Below are 13,162 nucleotides of genomic sequence, written 5' to 3'. Positions count from 1 at the left end.
TTAGATTTGATTCAGTGATTTTATAAAAACAGCTAGGAAGCACAATTTAGCAGTGGGTTGCAGAGAAAAAGAAATATGCTGGCAGAAAAATCCAATTGAGTGATTAAACAGCTCTTCATTTTCTGGCTTTATTTTTATGCTAACTAATTTGTTCTCTGAAAAGTGTCCACAAAGCCAAGTATCTGATTAACATATTTGTAGGGATGGTTTTTCATCTATTACTAAATTAAACTTGCTTCATTGGAAAGGCAGCAAGATGCATCCTCATTTCAATATCTACTGAAATAATACAGGTTGACACCAGGAAACATTAACGCCACTGCATCCTTGCTGCTTTCTCATGTGGAAGTCTGTTTAATGTGAAAACAAGGTGATATCTAATTAGCACACAGGTAAGGAATTAAGAAAATCTTTATTTAAGGGTGAAGATGTTTCTCACATAATCGTTGCCCCAATGCATCATTGAAATTCAAGCTGGAAAGATGATTTTAATGTATCACTTGTACATTTTGTATTGCTCTTCTGGTGACAATGTAGTTTGTTTTTGTCAATTACCATTTTAATAATAGGGTAAAGAAAATTAAGTGGATTTTTGAAAGAAAACAATACTGTCAATATACTATTAAAACAAATTAAAATGGTAAAAGTTATTGTACTTTAAGTAAAAATAAAAGCTAAAATATCAATCCCAGTTTTGGATTACTTTAATGAACAAAAAAAAATGCATATAGCAAAGGATAGTTTCAATCTGCCTACCTCTGGGTTATGGGCCCAGCATGCTTCCATTGCAGTACTCTGCTGCACATTTAAGTGCAAGAGATCCTGAAGCACTCACTCATCATGCGAAAGTACCAATGTGTTTCTTCATTGGTTGCTGGAAGAAACATCTTACAAAAACTCTCCAGATTATTGACTTTTTAAAGTTTTTCTAGGAAACGTTCTAGATGAATGCTTATTAGTCTTTGTCAGTATGGACTTTTTGCAAAGTGTCTCTGTGGCGCAATCTGTTAGTGTGTTCAGCTATTAATCAAAAGGTTGGTGGTTCAATCCCACCCAGGGACGTAATTGACCTTGTGATCAGATTTTGGTGATATTTAAGTAGACAAGTCAAAATTGCAAACCCTCTCTTATGGTGTAGGGTACCTGGCCTTCTCTGATGTAATCAGAGTTAGATTTGATTAAGTGATTTTATAAAAAAAACAGCTAGGAAGCACAATTTAGCAGTGGGTTGCAGAGAAAAAGAAAAATGCTGGCAGAAAAATCCAATTGAGTGATTAAACAGCTCTTCATTTTCTGGCTTTATTTTTATGATAACAAATTTGTTCTCTGAAAAGTGTCCACAAAGCCAAGTATCTGATTAACATCTTTGTAGGGATGGTTTTTCACCTATTACTAAATTAAACTTGCTTCATTAAAAAGGCAGCAAGATGCATCCTCATTTCAATATCTACAGAAATAATACAGGTTGACACCAGGAAACATTAACACCACTGCATCTTTGCTGTTTTCTCATGTGGAAGTCTGTTTAATGTGAAAACAAGGTGATATCTAATTAGCACACAGGTAAAGAATTAAGAAAATCTTTATTTAAGGGTGAAGATGTTTCTCACAAAATCGTTGCCCCAATGCATCATTGAAATTCAAGCTGGAAAGATGATTTTAATATATCACTTGTACATTTTGTATTGCTCTTCTGGTGACAATGTAGTTTGTTTTTGTCAATTACCATTTTAATAATCGGGTAAAGAAAATTAATTGGATTTTTGAAAGAAAACAATACTGTCAATATACTATTAAAACAAATTAAAATGGTAAAAGTTATTGTACTTTAAGTAAAAATAAAAGCTAAAATATCAATCCCAGTTTTGGATTACTTTAATGAACAAAAAAAAATGCATATAGCAAAGGATAGTTTCAATCTGCCTACCTCTGGGTTATGGGCCCAGCATGCTTCCATTGCAGTACTCTGCTGCACATGTAAGTGCAAGAGATCCTGAAGCACTCACTCATCATGCGAAAGTACCAATGTGTTTCTTCGTTGGTTGCTGGAAGAAACATCTTACAAAAACTCTCCAGATTATTGACTTTTTAAAGTTTTTTTAGGAAACGTTCTAGATGAATGCTTATTAGTCTTTGTCAGTATGTACTTTTTGCAAAGTGTCTCTGTGGCGCAATTGGTTAGTGTGTTCAGCTATTAATCAAAAAGTTGGTGGTTCAATCCCACCCAGGGACATAATTGACCTTGTGATCAGATTTTGGTGATATTTAAGTAGACAAGTCAAAATTGCAAACCCCCTCTTATGGTGTAGGGTACCTGGCCTTCTCTGATGTAATCAGAGTTAGATTTGATTAAGTGATTTTATAAAAAAACAGCTAGGAAGCACAATTTAGCAGTGGGTTGCAGAGAAAAAGAAAAATGCTGGCAGAAAAATCCAATTGAGTGATTAAACAGCTCTTCATTTTCTGGCTTTATTTTTATGATAACAAATTTGTTCTCTGAAAAGTGTCCACAAAGCCAAGTATCTGATTAACATTTTTGTAGGGATGGTTTTTCACCTATTACTAAATTAAACTTGCTTCATTGGAAAGGCAGCAAGATGCATCCTCATTTCAATATCTACGGAAATAATACAGGTTGACACCAGGAAACATTAACGCCACTGCATCTTTGCTGTTTTCTCATGTGGAAGTCTGTTTAATGTGAAAACAAGGTGATATCTAATTAGCACACAGGTAAGGAATTAAGAAAATCTTTATTTAAGGGTGAAGATGTTTCTCACAAAATCGTTGCCCCAATGCATCATTGAAATTCAAGCTGGAAAGATGATTTTAATATATCACTTGTACATTTTGTATTGCTCTTCTGGTGACAATGTAGTTTGTTTTTGTCAATTACCATTTTAAAAATCGGGTAAAGAAAATTAATTGGATTTTTGAAAGAAAACAATACTGTCAATAAACTATTAAAACAAATTAAAATGGTAAAAGTTATTGTACTTTAAGTAAAAATAAAAGCTAAAATATCAATCCCAGTTTTGGATTACTTTAATGAACAAAAAAAAAATGCATATAGCAAAGGATAGTTTCAATCTGCCTACCTCTGGGTTATGGGCCCAGCATGCTTCCAGTGCAGTACTCTGCTGCACATGTAAGTGCAAGAGATCCTGAAGCACTCACTCATCATGCGAAAGTACCAATGTGTTTCTTCATTGGTTGCTGGAAGAAACATCTTACAAAAACTCTCCAGATTATTGACTTTTTAAAGTTTTTCTAGGAAACGTTCTAGATGAATGCTTATTAGTCTTTGTCAGTATGTACTTTTTGCAAAGTGTCTCTGTGGCGCAATCGGTTAGTGTGTTCAGCTATTAATCAGAAGGTTGGTGGTTCAATCCCACCCAGGGACGTAATTGACATTGTGATCAGATTTTGGTAATATTTAAGTAGACAAGTCAAAATTGCAAAACCCCTCTTATGGTGTAGGGTACCTGGCCTTCTCTGATGTAATCAGAGTTAGATTTGATTAAGTGATTTTATAAAAAAAACAGCTAGGAAGCACAATTTAGCAGTGGGTTGCAGAGAAAAAGAAAAATGCTGGCAGAAAAATCCAATTGAGTGATTAAACAGCTCTTCATTTTCTGGCTTTATTTTTATGATAACAAATTTGTTCTCTGAAAAGTGTCCACAAAGCCAAGTATCTGATTAACATCTTTGTAGGGATGGTTTTTCACCTATTACTAAATTAAACTTGCTTCATTGGAAAGGCAGCAAGATGCATCCTCATTTCAATATCTACGGAAATAATACAGGTTGACACCAGGAAACATTAACGCCACTGCATCTTTGCTGTTTTCTCATGTGGAAGTCTGTTTAATGTGAAAACAAAGTGATATCTAATTAGCACACAGGTAAGGAATTAAGAAAATCTTTATTTAAGGGTGAAGATGTTTCTCACAAAATCGTTGCCCCAATGCATCATTGAAATTCAAGCTGGAAAGATGATTTTAATATATCACTTGTACATTTTGTATTGCTCTTCTGGTGACAATGTAGTTTGTTTTTGTCAATTACCATTTTAATAATCGGGTAAAGAAAATTAATTGGATTTTTGAAAGAAAACAATACTGTCAATATACTATTAAAACAAATTAAAATGGTAAAAGTTATTGTACTTTAAGTAAAAATAAAAGAGCAAAAATATCAATCCCAGTTTTGGATTACTTTAATTAACAAAAAAAAAATGCATATAGCAGAGGATAGTTTCAATCTGCCTACCTCTGGGTTATGGACCCAGCATGCTTTCATAACAGTACTCTGCTGCACATGTAAGTGCAAGAGATCCTGAAGCACTCACTCATCATGGGAAAGTACCAATGTGTTTCTTCATTGGTTGATGGAAGAAACATCTTACAAAAACTCTCCAGATTATTGACTATTTAAAGTTTTTATAGGAAACGTTCTAGATGAATGCTTATTAGCCTTTGTCAGTATGTACTTTTGCAAAGTGTCGCTGTGGCGCAATCAGTTAGTGTGTACAGCTATTAACCAAAAGGTTGGTGGTTCAATCCCACCCAGGGACATAATTGACCTTGTTATCAGATTTTGTTGATCTTTAAGTAGACAAGTCAAAATTTCGAAAACCCCTGTTATGGTGTAGGGTACCTGGCCTTCTCTGATGTAATCAGAGTTAGATTTGATTCAGTGATTTTATAAAAACAGCTAGGAAGCACAATTTAGCAGTGGGTTGCAGAGAAAAAGAAATATGCTATCAAAAAAATCCAATTGAGTGATTAAACAGCTCTTCATTTTCTGGCTTTATTTTTATGCTAACAAATTTGTTCTCTGAAAAGTGTCCACAAAGCCAAGTCTCTGATTAACACCTTTGTAGGGATGGTTTTTCACCTATTACTAAATTAAACTTGCTTCATTGGAAAGGCAGCAAGATGCATCCTCATTTCAATATCTACTGAAATAATACAGGTTGACACCAGGAAACATTAACGCCACTGCATCCTTGCTGCTTTCTCATGTGGAAGTCTGTTTAATGTGAAAACAAGGTGATATCTAATTAGCACACAGGTAAGGAATTAAGAAAATCTTTATTTAAGGGTGAAGATGTTTCTCACAAAATCGTTGCCCCAATGCATCATTGAAATTCAAGCTGGAAAGATGATTTTAATATATCACTTGTACATTTTGTATTGCTCTTCTGGTGACAATGTAGTTTGTTTTTGTCAGTTACCATTTTAATAATCGGGTAAAGAAAATTAATTGGATTTTTGAAAGAAAACAATACTGTCAATATAATATTAAAACAAATTAAAATGGTAAAAGTTATTGTACTTTAAGTAAAAATAAAAGCTAAAATATCAATCCCAGTTTTGGATTACTTTAATGAACAAAAAAAAATGCATATAGCAGAGGATAGTTTCAATCTGCCTACCTCTGGGTTATGGACCCAGCATGCTTCCATTACAGTACTCTGCTGCACATGTAAGTGCAAGAGATCCTGAAGCACTCACTCATCATGGGAAAGTACCAATGTGTTTCTTCATTGGTTGATGGAAGAAACATCTTACAAAAACTCTCCACATTATTGACTTTTTAAAATGTTTCTAGGAATCGTTCTAGATGAATGCTTATTAGCCTTTGTCAGTAAGTACTTTTGCAAAGTGTCGCTGTGGCGCAATCAGTTAGTGTGTAAGGCTATTAACCAAAAGGTTGGTGGTTCAATCCCACCCAGGGACTTAATTGACCTTGTTATCAGATTTTGGTGATCTTTAAGCAGACAAGTCAAAATTTCAAACCCCCTGTTATGGTGTAGGGTACCTGGCCTTCTCTGATGTAATCAGAGTTAGATTTGATTCAGTGATTTTATAAAAACAGCTAGGAAGCACAATTTAGCAGTGGGTTGCAGAGAAAAAGAAATATGCTGGCAGAAAAATCCAATTGAGTGATTAAACAGCTCTTCATTTTCTTGCTTTATTTTTATGCTAACTAATTTGTTCTCTGAAAAGTGTCCACAAAGCCAAGTATCTGATTAACATATTTGTAGGGATGGTTTTTCACCTATTACTAAATTAAACTTGCTTCATTGGAAAGGCAGCAAGATGCATCCTCATTTCAATATCTACTGAAATAATACAGGTTGACACCAGGAAACATTAACGCCACTGCATCCTTGCTGCTTTCTCATGTGGAAGTCTGTTTAATGTGAAAACAAGGTGATATCTAATTAGCACACAGGTAAGGAATTAAGAAAATCTTTATTTAAGGGTAAAGATGTTTCTCACAAAATCATTGCCCCAATGCATCATTGAAATTCAAGCTGTAAAGATGATTTTAATATATCACTTGTACATTTTGTATTGCTCTTCTGGTGACAATGTAGTTTGTTTTTGTCAATTACCATTTTAATAATAGGGTAAAGAAAATTAAGTGGATTTTTGAAAGAAAACAATACTGTCAATATACTATTAAAACAAATTAAAATGGTAAAAGTTATTGTACTTTAAGTAAAAATAAAAGCTAAAATATCAATCCCAGTTTTGGATTACTTTAATGAACAAAAAAAAAAATGCATATAGCAAAGGATAGTTTCAATCTGCCTACCTCTGGGTTATGGGCCCAGCATGCTTCCATTGCAGTACTCTGCTGCACATGTAAGTGCAAGAGATCCTGAAGCACTCACTCATCATGCGAAAGTACCAATGTGTTTCTTCATTGGTTGCTGGAAGAAACATCTTACAAAAACTCTCCAGATTATTGACTTTTTAAAGTTTTTCTAGGAAACGTTCTAGATGAATGCTTATTAGTCTTTGTCAGTATATTCTTTTTGCAAAGTGTCTCTGTGGCGCAATCGGTTAGTGTGTTCAGCTATTAATCAAAAGGTTGGTGGTTCAATCCCACCCAGGGACGTAATTGACCTTGTGATCAGATTTTGGTGATATTTAAGTAGACGAGTCAAAATTGCAAACCCCCTCTTATGGTGTAGGGTACCTGGCCTTCTCTGATGTAATCAGAGTTAGATTTGATTAAGTGATTTTATAAAAAAACAGCTAGGAAGCACAATTTAGCAGTGGGTTGCAGAGAAAAAGAAAAATGCTGGCAGAAAAATCCAATTGAGTGATTAAACAGCTCTTCATTTTCTGGCTTTATTTTTATGATAACAAATTTGTTCTCTGAAAAGTGTCCACAAAGCCAAGTATCTGATTAACATCTTTGTAGGGATGGTTTTTCACCTATTACTAAATTAAACTTGCTTCATTGGAAAGGCAGCAAGATGCATCCTCATTTCAATATCTACGGAAATAATACAGGTTGACACCAGGAAACATTAACGCCACTGCATCTTTGCTGTTTTCTCATGTGGAAGTCTGTTTAATGTGAAAACAAAGTGATATCTAATTAGCACACAGGTAAGGAATTAAGAAAATCTTTATTTAAGGGTGAAGATGTTTCTCACAAAATCGTTGCCCCAATGCATCATTGAAATTCAAGCTGGAAAGATGATTTTAATATATCACTTGTACATTTTGTATTGCTCTTCTGGTGACAATGTAGTTTGTTTTTGTCAATTACCATTTTAATAATCGGGTAAAGAAAATTAATTGGATTTTTGAAAGAAAACAATACTGTCAATATACTATTAAAACAAATTAAAATGGTAAAAGTTATTGTACTTTAAGTAAAAATAAAAGAGCAAAAATATCAATCCCAGTTTTGGATTACTTTAATTAACAAAAAAAAAATGCATATAGCAGAGGATAGTTTCAATCTGCCTACCTCTGGGTTATGGACCCAGCATGCTTTCATAACAGTACTCTGCTGCACATGTAAGTGCAAGAGATCCTGAAGCACTCACTCATCATGGGAAAGTACCAATGTGTTTCTTCATTGGTTGATGGAAGAAACATCTTACAAAAACTCTCCAGATTATTGACTATTTAAAGTTTTTATAGGAAACGTTCTAGATGAATGCTTATTAGCCTTTGTCAGTATGTACTTTTGCAAAGTGTCGCTGTGGCGCAATCAGTTAGTGTGTACAGCTATTAACCAAAAGGTTGGTGGTTCAATCCCACCCAGGGACATAATTGACCTTGTTATCAGATTTTGTTGATCTTTAAGTAGACAAGTCAAAATTTCGAAAACCCCTGTTATGGTGTAGGGTACCTGGCCTTCTCTGATGTAATCAGAGTTAGATTTGATTCAGTGATTTTATAAAAACAGCTAGGAAGCACAATTTAGCAGTGGGTTGCAGAGAAAAAGAAATATGCTATCAAAAAAATCCAATTGAGTGATTAAACAGCTCTTCATTTTCTGGCTTTATTTTTATGCTAACAAATTTGTTCTCTGAAAAGTGTCCACAAAGCCAAGTCTCTGATTAACACCTTTGTAGGGATGGTTTTTCACCTATTACTAAATTAAACTTGCTTCATTGGAAAGGCAGCAAGATGCATCCTCATTTCAATATCTACTGAAATAATACAGGTTGACACCAGGAAACATTAACGCCACTGCATCCTTGCTGCTTTCTCATGTGGAAGTCTGTTTAATGTGAAAACAAGGTGATATCTAATTAGCACACAGGTAAGGAATTAAGAAAATCTTTATTTAAGGGTGAAGATGTTTCTCACAAAATCGTTGCCCCAATGCATCATTGAAATTCAAGCTGGAAAGATGATTTTAATATATCACTTGTACATTTTGTATTGCTCTTCTGGTGACAATGTAGTTTGTTTTTGTCAGTTACCATTTTAATAATCGGGTAAAGAAAATTAATTGGATTTTTGAAAGAAAACAATACTGTCAATATAATATTAAAACAAATTAAAATGGTAAAAGTTATTGTACTTTAAGTAAAAATAAAAGCTAAAATATCAATCCCAGTTTTGGATTACTTTAATGAACAAAAAAAAATGCATATAGCAGAGGATAGTTTCAATCTGCCTACCTCTGGGTTATGGACCCAGCATGCTTCCATTACAGTACTCTGCTGCACATGTAAGTGCAAGAGATCCTGAAGCACTCACTCATCATGGGAAAGTACCAATGTGTTTCTTCATTGGTTGATGGAAGAAACATCTTACAAAAACTCTCCACATTATTGACTTTTTAAAATGTTTCTAGGAATCGTTCTAGATGAATGCTTATTAGCCTTTGTCAGTAAGTACTTTTGCAAAGTGTCGCTGTGGCGCAATCAGTTAGTGTGTAAGGCTATTAACCAAAAGGTTGGTGGTTCAATCCCACCCAGGGACTTAATTGACCTTGTTATCAGATTTTGGTGATCTTTAAGCAGACAAGTCAAAATTTCAAACCCCCTGTTATGGTGTAGGGTACCTGGCCTTCTCTGATGTAATCAGAGTTAGATTTGATTCAGTGATTTTATAAAAACAGCTAGGAAGCACAATTTAGCAGTGGGTTGCAGAGAAAAAGAAATATGCTGGCAGAAAAATCCAATTGAGTGATTAAACAGCTCTTCATTTTCTTGCTTTATTTTTATGCTAACTAATTTGTTCTCTGAAAAGTGTCCACAAAGCCAAGTATCTGATTAACATATTTGTAGGGATGGTTTTTCACCTATTACTAAATTAAACTTGCTTCATTGGAAAGGCAGCAAGATGCATCCTCATTTCAATATCTACTGAAATAATACAGGTTGACACCAGGAAACATTAACGCCACTGCATCCTTGCTGCTTTCTCATGTGGAAGTCTGTTTAATGTGAAAACAAGGTGATATCTAATTAGCACACAGGTAAGGAATTAAGAAAATCTTTATTTAAGGGTAAAGATGTTTCTCACAAAATCATTGCCCCAATGCATCATTGAAATTCAAGCTGTAAAGATGATTTTAATATATCACTTGTACATTTTGTATTGCTCTTCTGGTGACAATGTAGTTTGTTTTTGTCAATTACCATTTTAATAATAGGGTAAAGAAAATTAAGTGGGTTTTTGAAAGAAAACAATACTGTCAATATACTATTAAAACAAATTAAAATGGTAAAAGTTATTGTACTTTAAGTAAAAATAAAAGCTAAAATATCAATCCCAGTTTTGGATTACTTTAATGAACAAAAAAAAAAATGCATATAGCAAAGGATAGTTTCAATCTGCCTACCTCTGGGTTATGGGCCCAGCATGCTTCCATTGCAGTACTCTGCTGCACATGTAAGTGCAAGAGATCCTGAAGCACTCACTCATCATGCGAAAGTACCAATGTGTTTCTTCATTGGTTGCTGGAAGAAACATCTTACAAAAACTCTCCAGATTATTGACTTTTTAAAGTTTTTCTAGGAAACGTTCTAGATGAATGCTTATTAGTCTTTGTCAGTATATTCTTTTTGCAAAGTGTCTCTGTGGCGCAATCGGTTAGTGTGTTCAGCTATTAATCAAAAGGTTGGTGGTTCAATCCCACCCAGGGACGTAATTGACCTTGTGATCAGATTTTGGTGATATTTAAGTAGACGAGTCAAAATTGCAAACCCCCTCTTATGGTGTAGGGTACCTGGCCTTCTCTGATGTAATCAGAGTTAGATTTGATTAAGTGATTTTATAAAAAAACAGCTAGGAAGCACAATTTAGCAGTGGGTTGCAGAGAAAAAGAAAAATGCTGGCAGAAAAATCCAATTGAGTGATTAAACAGCTCTTCATTTTCTGGCTTTATTTTTATGATAACAAATTTGTTCTCTGAAAAGTGTCCACAAAGCCAAGTATCTGATTAACATCTTTGTAGGGATGGTTTTTCACCTATTACTAAATTAAACTTGCTTCATTGGAAAGGCAGCAAGATGCATCCTCATTTCAATATCTACGGAAATAATACAGGTTGACACCAGGAAACATTAACGCCACTGCATCTTTGCTGTTTTCTCATGTGGAAGTCTGTTTAATGTGAAAACAAAGTGATATCTAATTAGCACACAGGTAAGGAATTAAGAAAATCTTTATTTAAGGGTGAAGATGTTTCTCACAAAATCGTTGCCCCAATGCATCATTGAAATTCAAGCTGGAAAGATGATTTTAATATATCACTTGTACATTTTGTATTGCTCTTCTGGTGACAATGTAGTTTGTTTTTGTCAATTACCATTTTAATAATCGGGTAAAGAAAATTAATTGGATTTTTGAAAGAAAACAATACTGTCAATATACTATTAAAACAAATTAAAATGGTAAAAGTTATTGTACTTTAAGTAAAAATAAAAGAGCAAAAATATCAATCCCAGTTTTGGATTACTTTAATTAACAAAAAAAAAATGCATATAGCAGAGGATAGTTTCAATCTGCCTACCTCTGGGTTATGGACCCAGCATGCTTTCATAACAGTACTCTGCTGCACATGTAAGTGCAAGAGATCCTGAAGCACTCACTCATCATGGGAAAGTACCAATGTGTTTCTTCATTGGTTGATGGAAGAAACATCTTACAAAAACTCTCCAGATTATTGACTATTTAAAGTTTTTATAGGAAACGTTCTAGATGAATGCTTATTAGCCTTTGTCAGTATGTACTTTTGCAAAGTGTCGCTGTGGCGCAATCAGTTAGTGTGTACAGCTATTAACCAAAAGGTTGGTGGTTCAATCCCACCCAGGGACATAATTGACCTTGTTATCAGATTTTGTTGATCTTTAAGTAGACAAGTCAAAATTTCGAAAACCCCTGTTATGGTGTAGGGTACCTGGCCTTCTCTGATGTAATCAGAGTTAGATTTGATTCAGTGATTTTATAAAAACAGCTAGGAAGCACAATTTAGCAGTGGGTTGCAGAGAAAAAGAAATATGCTATCAAAAAAATCCAATTGAGTGATTAAACAGCTCTTCATTTTCTGGCTTTATTTTTATGCTAACAAATTTGTTCTCTGAAAAGTGTCCACAAAGCCAAGTCTCTGATTAACACCTTTGTAGGGATGGTTTTTCACCTATTACTAAATTAAACTTGCTTCATTGGAAAGGCAGCAAGATGCATCCTCATTTCAATATCTACTGAAATAATACAGGTTGACACCAGGAAACATTAACGCCACTGCATCCTTGCTGCTTTCTCATGTGGAAGTCTGTTTAATGTGAAAACAAGGTGATATCTAATTAGCACACAGGTAAGGAATTAAGAAAATCTTTATTTAAGGGTGAAGATGTTTCTCACAAAATCGTTGCCCCAATGCATCATTGAAATTCAAGCTGGAAAGATGATTTTAATATATCACTTGTACATTTTGTATTGCTCTTCTGGTGACAATGTAGTTTGTTTTTGTCAGTTACCATTTTAATAATCGGGTAAAGAAAATTAATTGGATTTTTGAAAGAAAACAATACTGTCAATATACTATTAAAACAAATTAAAATGGTAAAAGTTATTGTACTTTAAGTAAAAATAAAAGCTAAAATATCAATCCCAGTTTTGGATTACTTTAATGAACAAAAAAAAATGCATATAGCAGAGGATAGTTTCAATCTGCCTACCTCTGGGTTATGGACCCAGCATGCTTCCATTACAGTACTCTGCTGCACATGTAAGTGCAAGAGATCCTGAAGCACTCACTCATCATGGGAAAGTACCAATGTGTTTCTTCATTGGTTGATGGAAGAAACATCTTACAAAAACTCTCCACATTATTGACTTTTTAAAATGTTTCTAGGAATCGTTCTAGATGAATGCTTATTAGCCTTTGTCAGTAAGTACTTTTGCAAAGTGTCGCTGTGGCGCAATCAGTTAGTGTGTAAGGCTATTAACCAAAAGGTTGGTGGTTCAATCCCACCCAGAGACTTAATTGACCTTGTTATCAGATTTTGGTGATCTTTAAGCAGACAAGTCAAAATTTCAAACCCCCTGTTATGGTGTAGGGTACCTGGCCTTCTCTGATGTAATCAGAGTTAGATTTGATTCAGTGATTTTATAAAAACAGCTAGGAAGCACAATTTAGCAGTGGGTTGCAGAGAAAAAGAAATATGCTGGCAGAAAAATCCAATTGAGTGATTAAACAGCTCTTCATTTTCTTGCTTTATTTTTATGCTAACTAATTTGTTCTCTGAAATGTGTCCACAAAGCCAAGTATCTGATTAACATATTTGTAGGGATGGTTTTTCACCTATTACTAAATTAAACTTGCTTCATTGGAAAGGCAGCAAGATGCATCCTCATTTCAATATCTACTGAAATAATAC

The sequence above is a fragment of the Pseudophryne corroboree genome, unplaced genomic scaffold (assembly GCF_028390025.1).
Source record: "Pseudophryne corroboree isolate aPseCor3 unplaced genomic scaffold, aPseCor3.hap2 scaffold_90, whole genome shotgun sequence".
NCBI classification, from domain to species: domain Eukaryota; kingdom Metazoa; phylum Chordata; class Amphibia; order Anura; family Myobatrachidae; genus Pseudophryne; species Pseudophryne corroboree.
Note: the sequence above shows the minus strand (reverse complement) of the source record.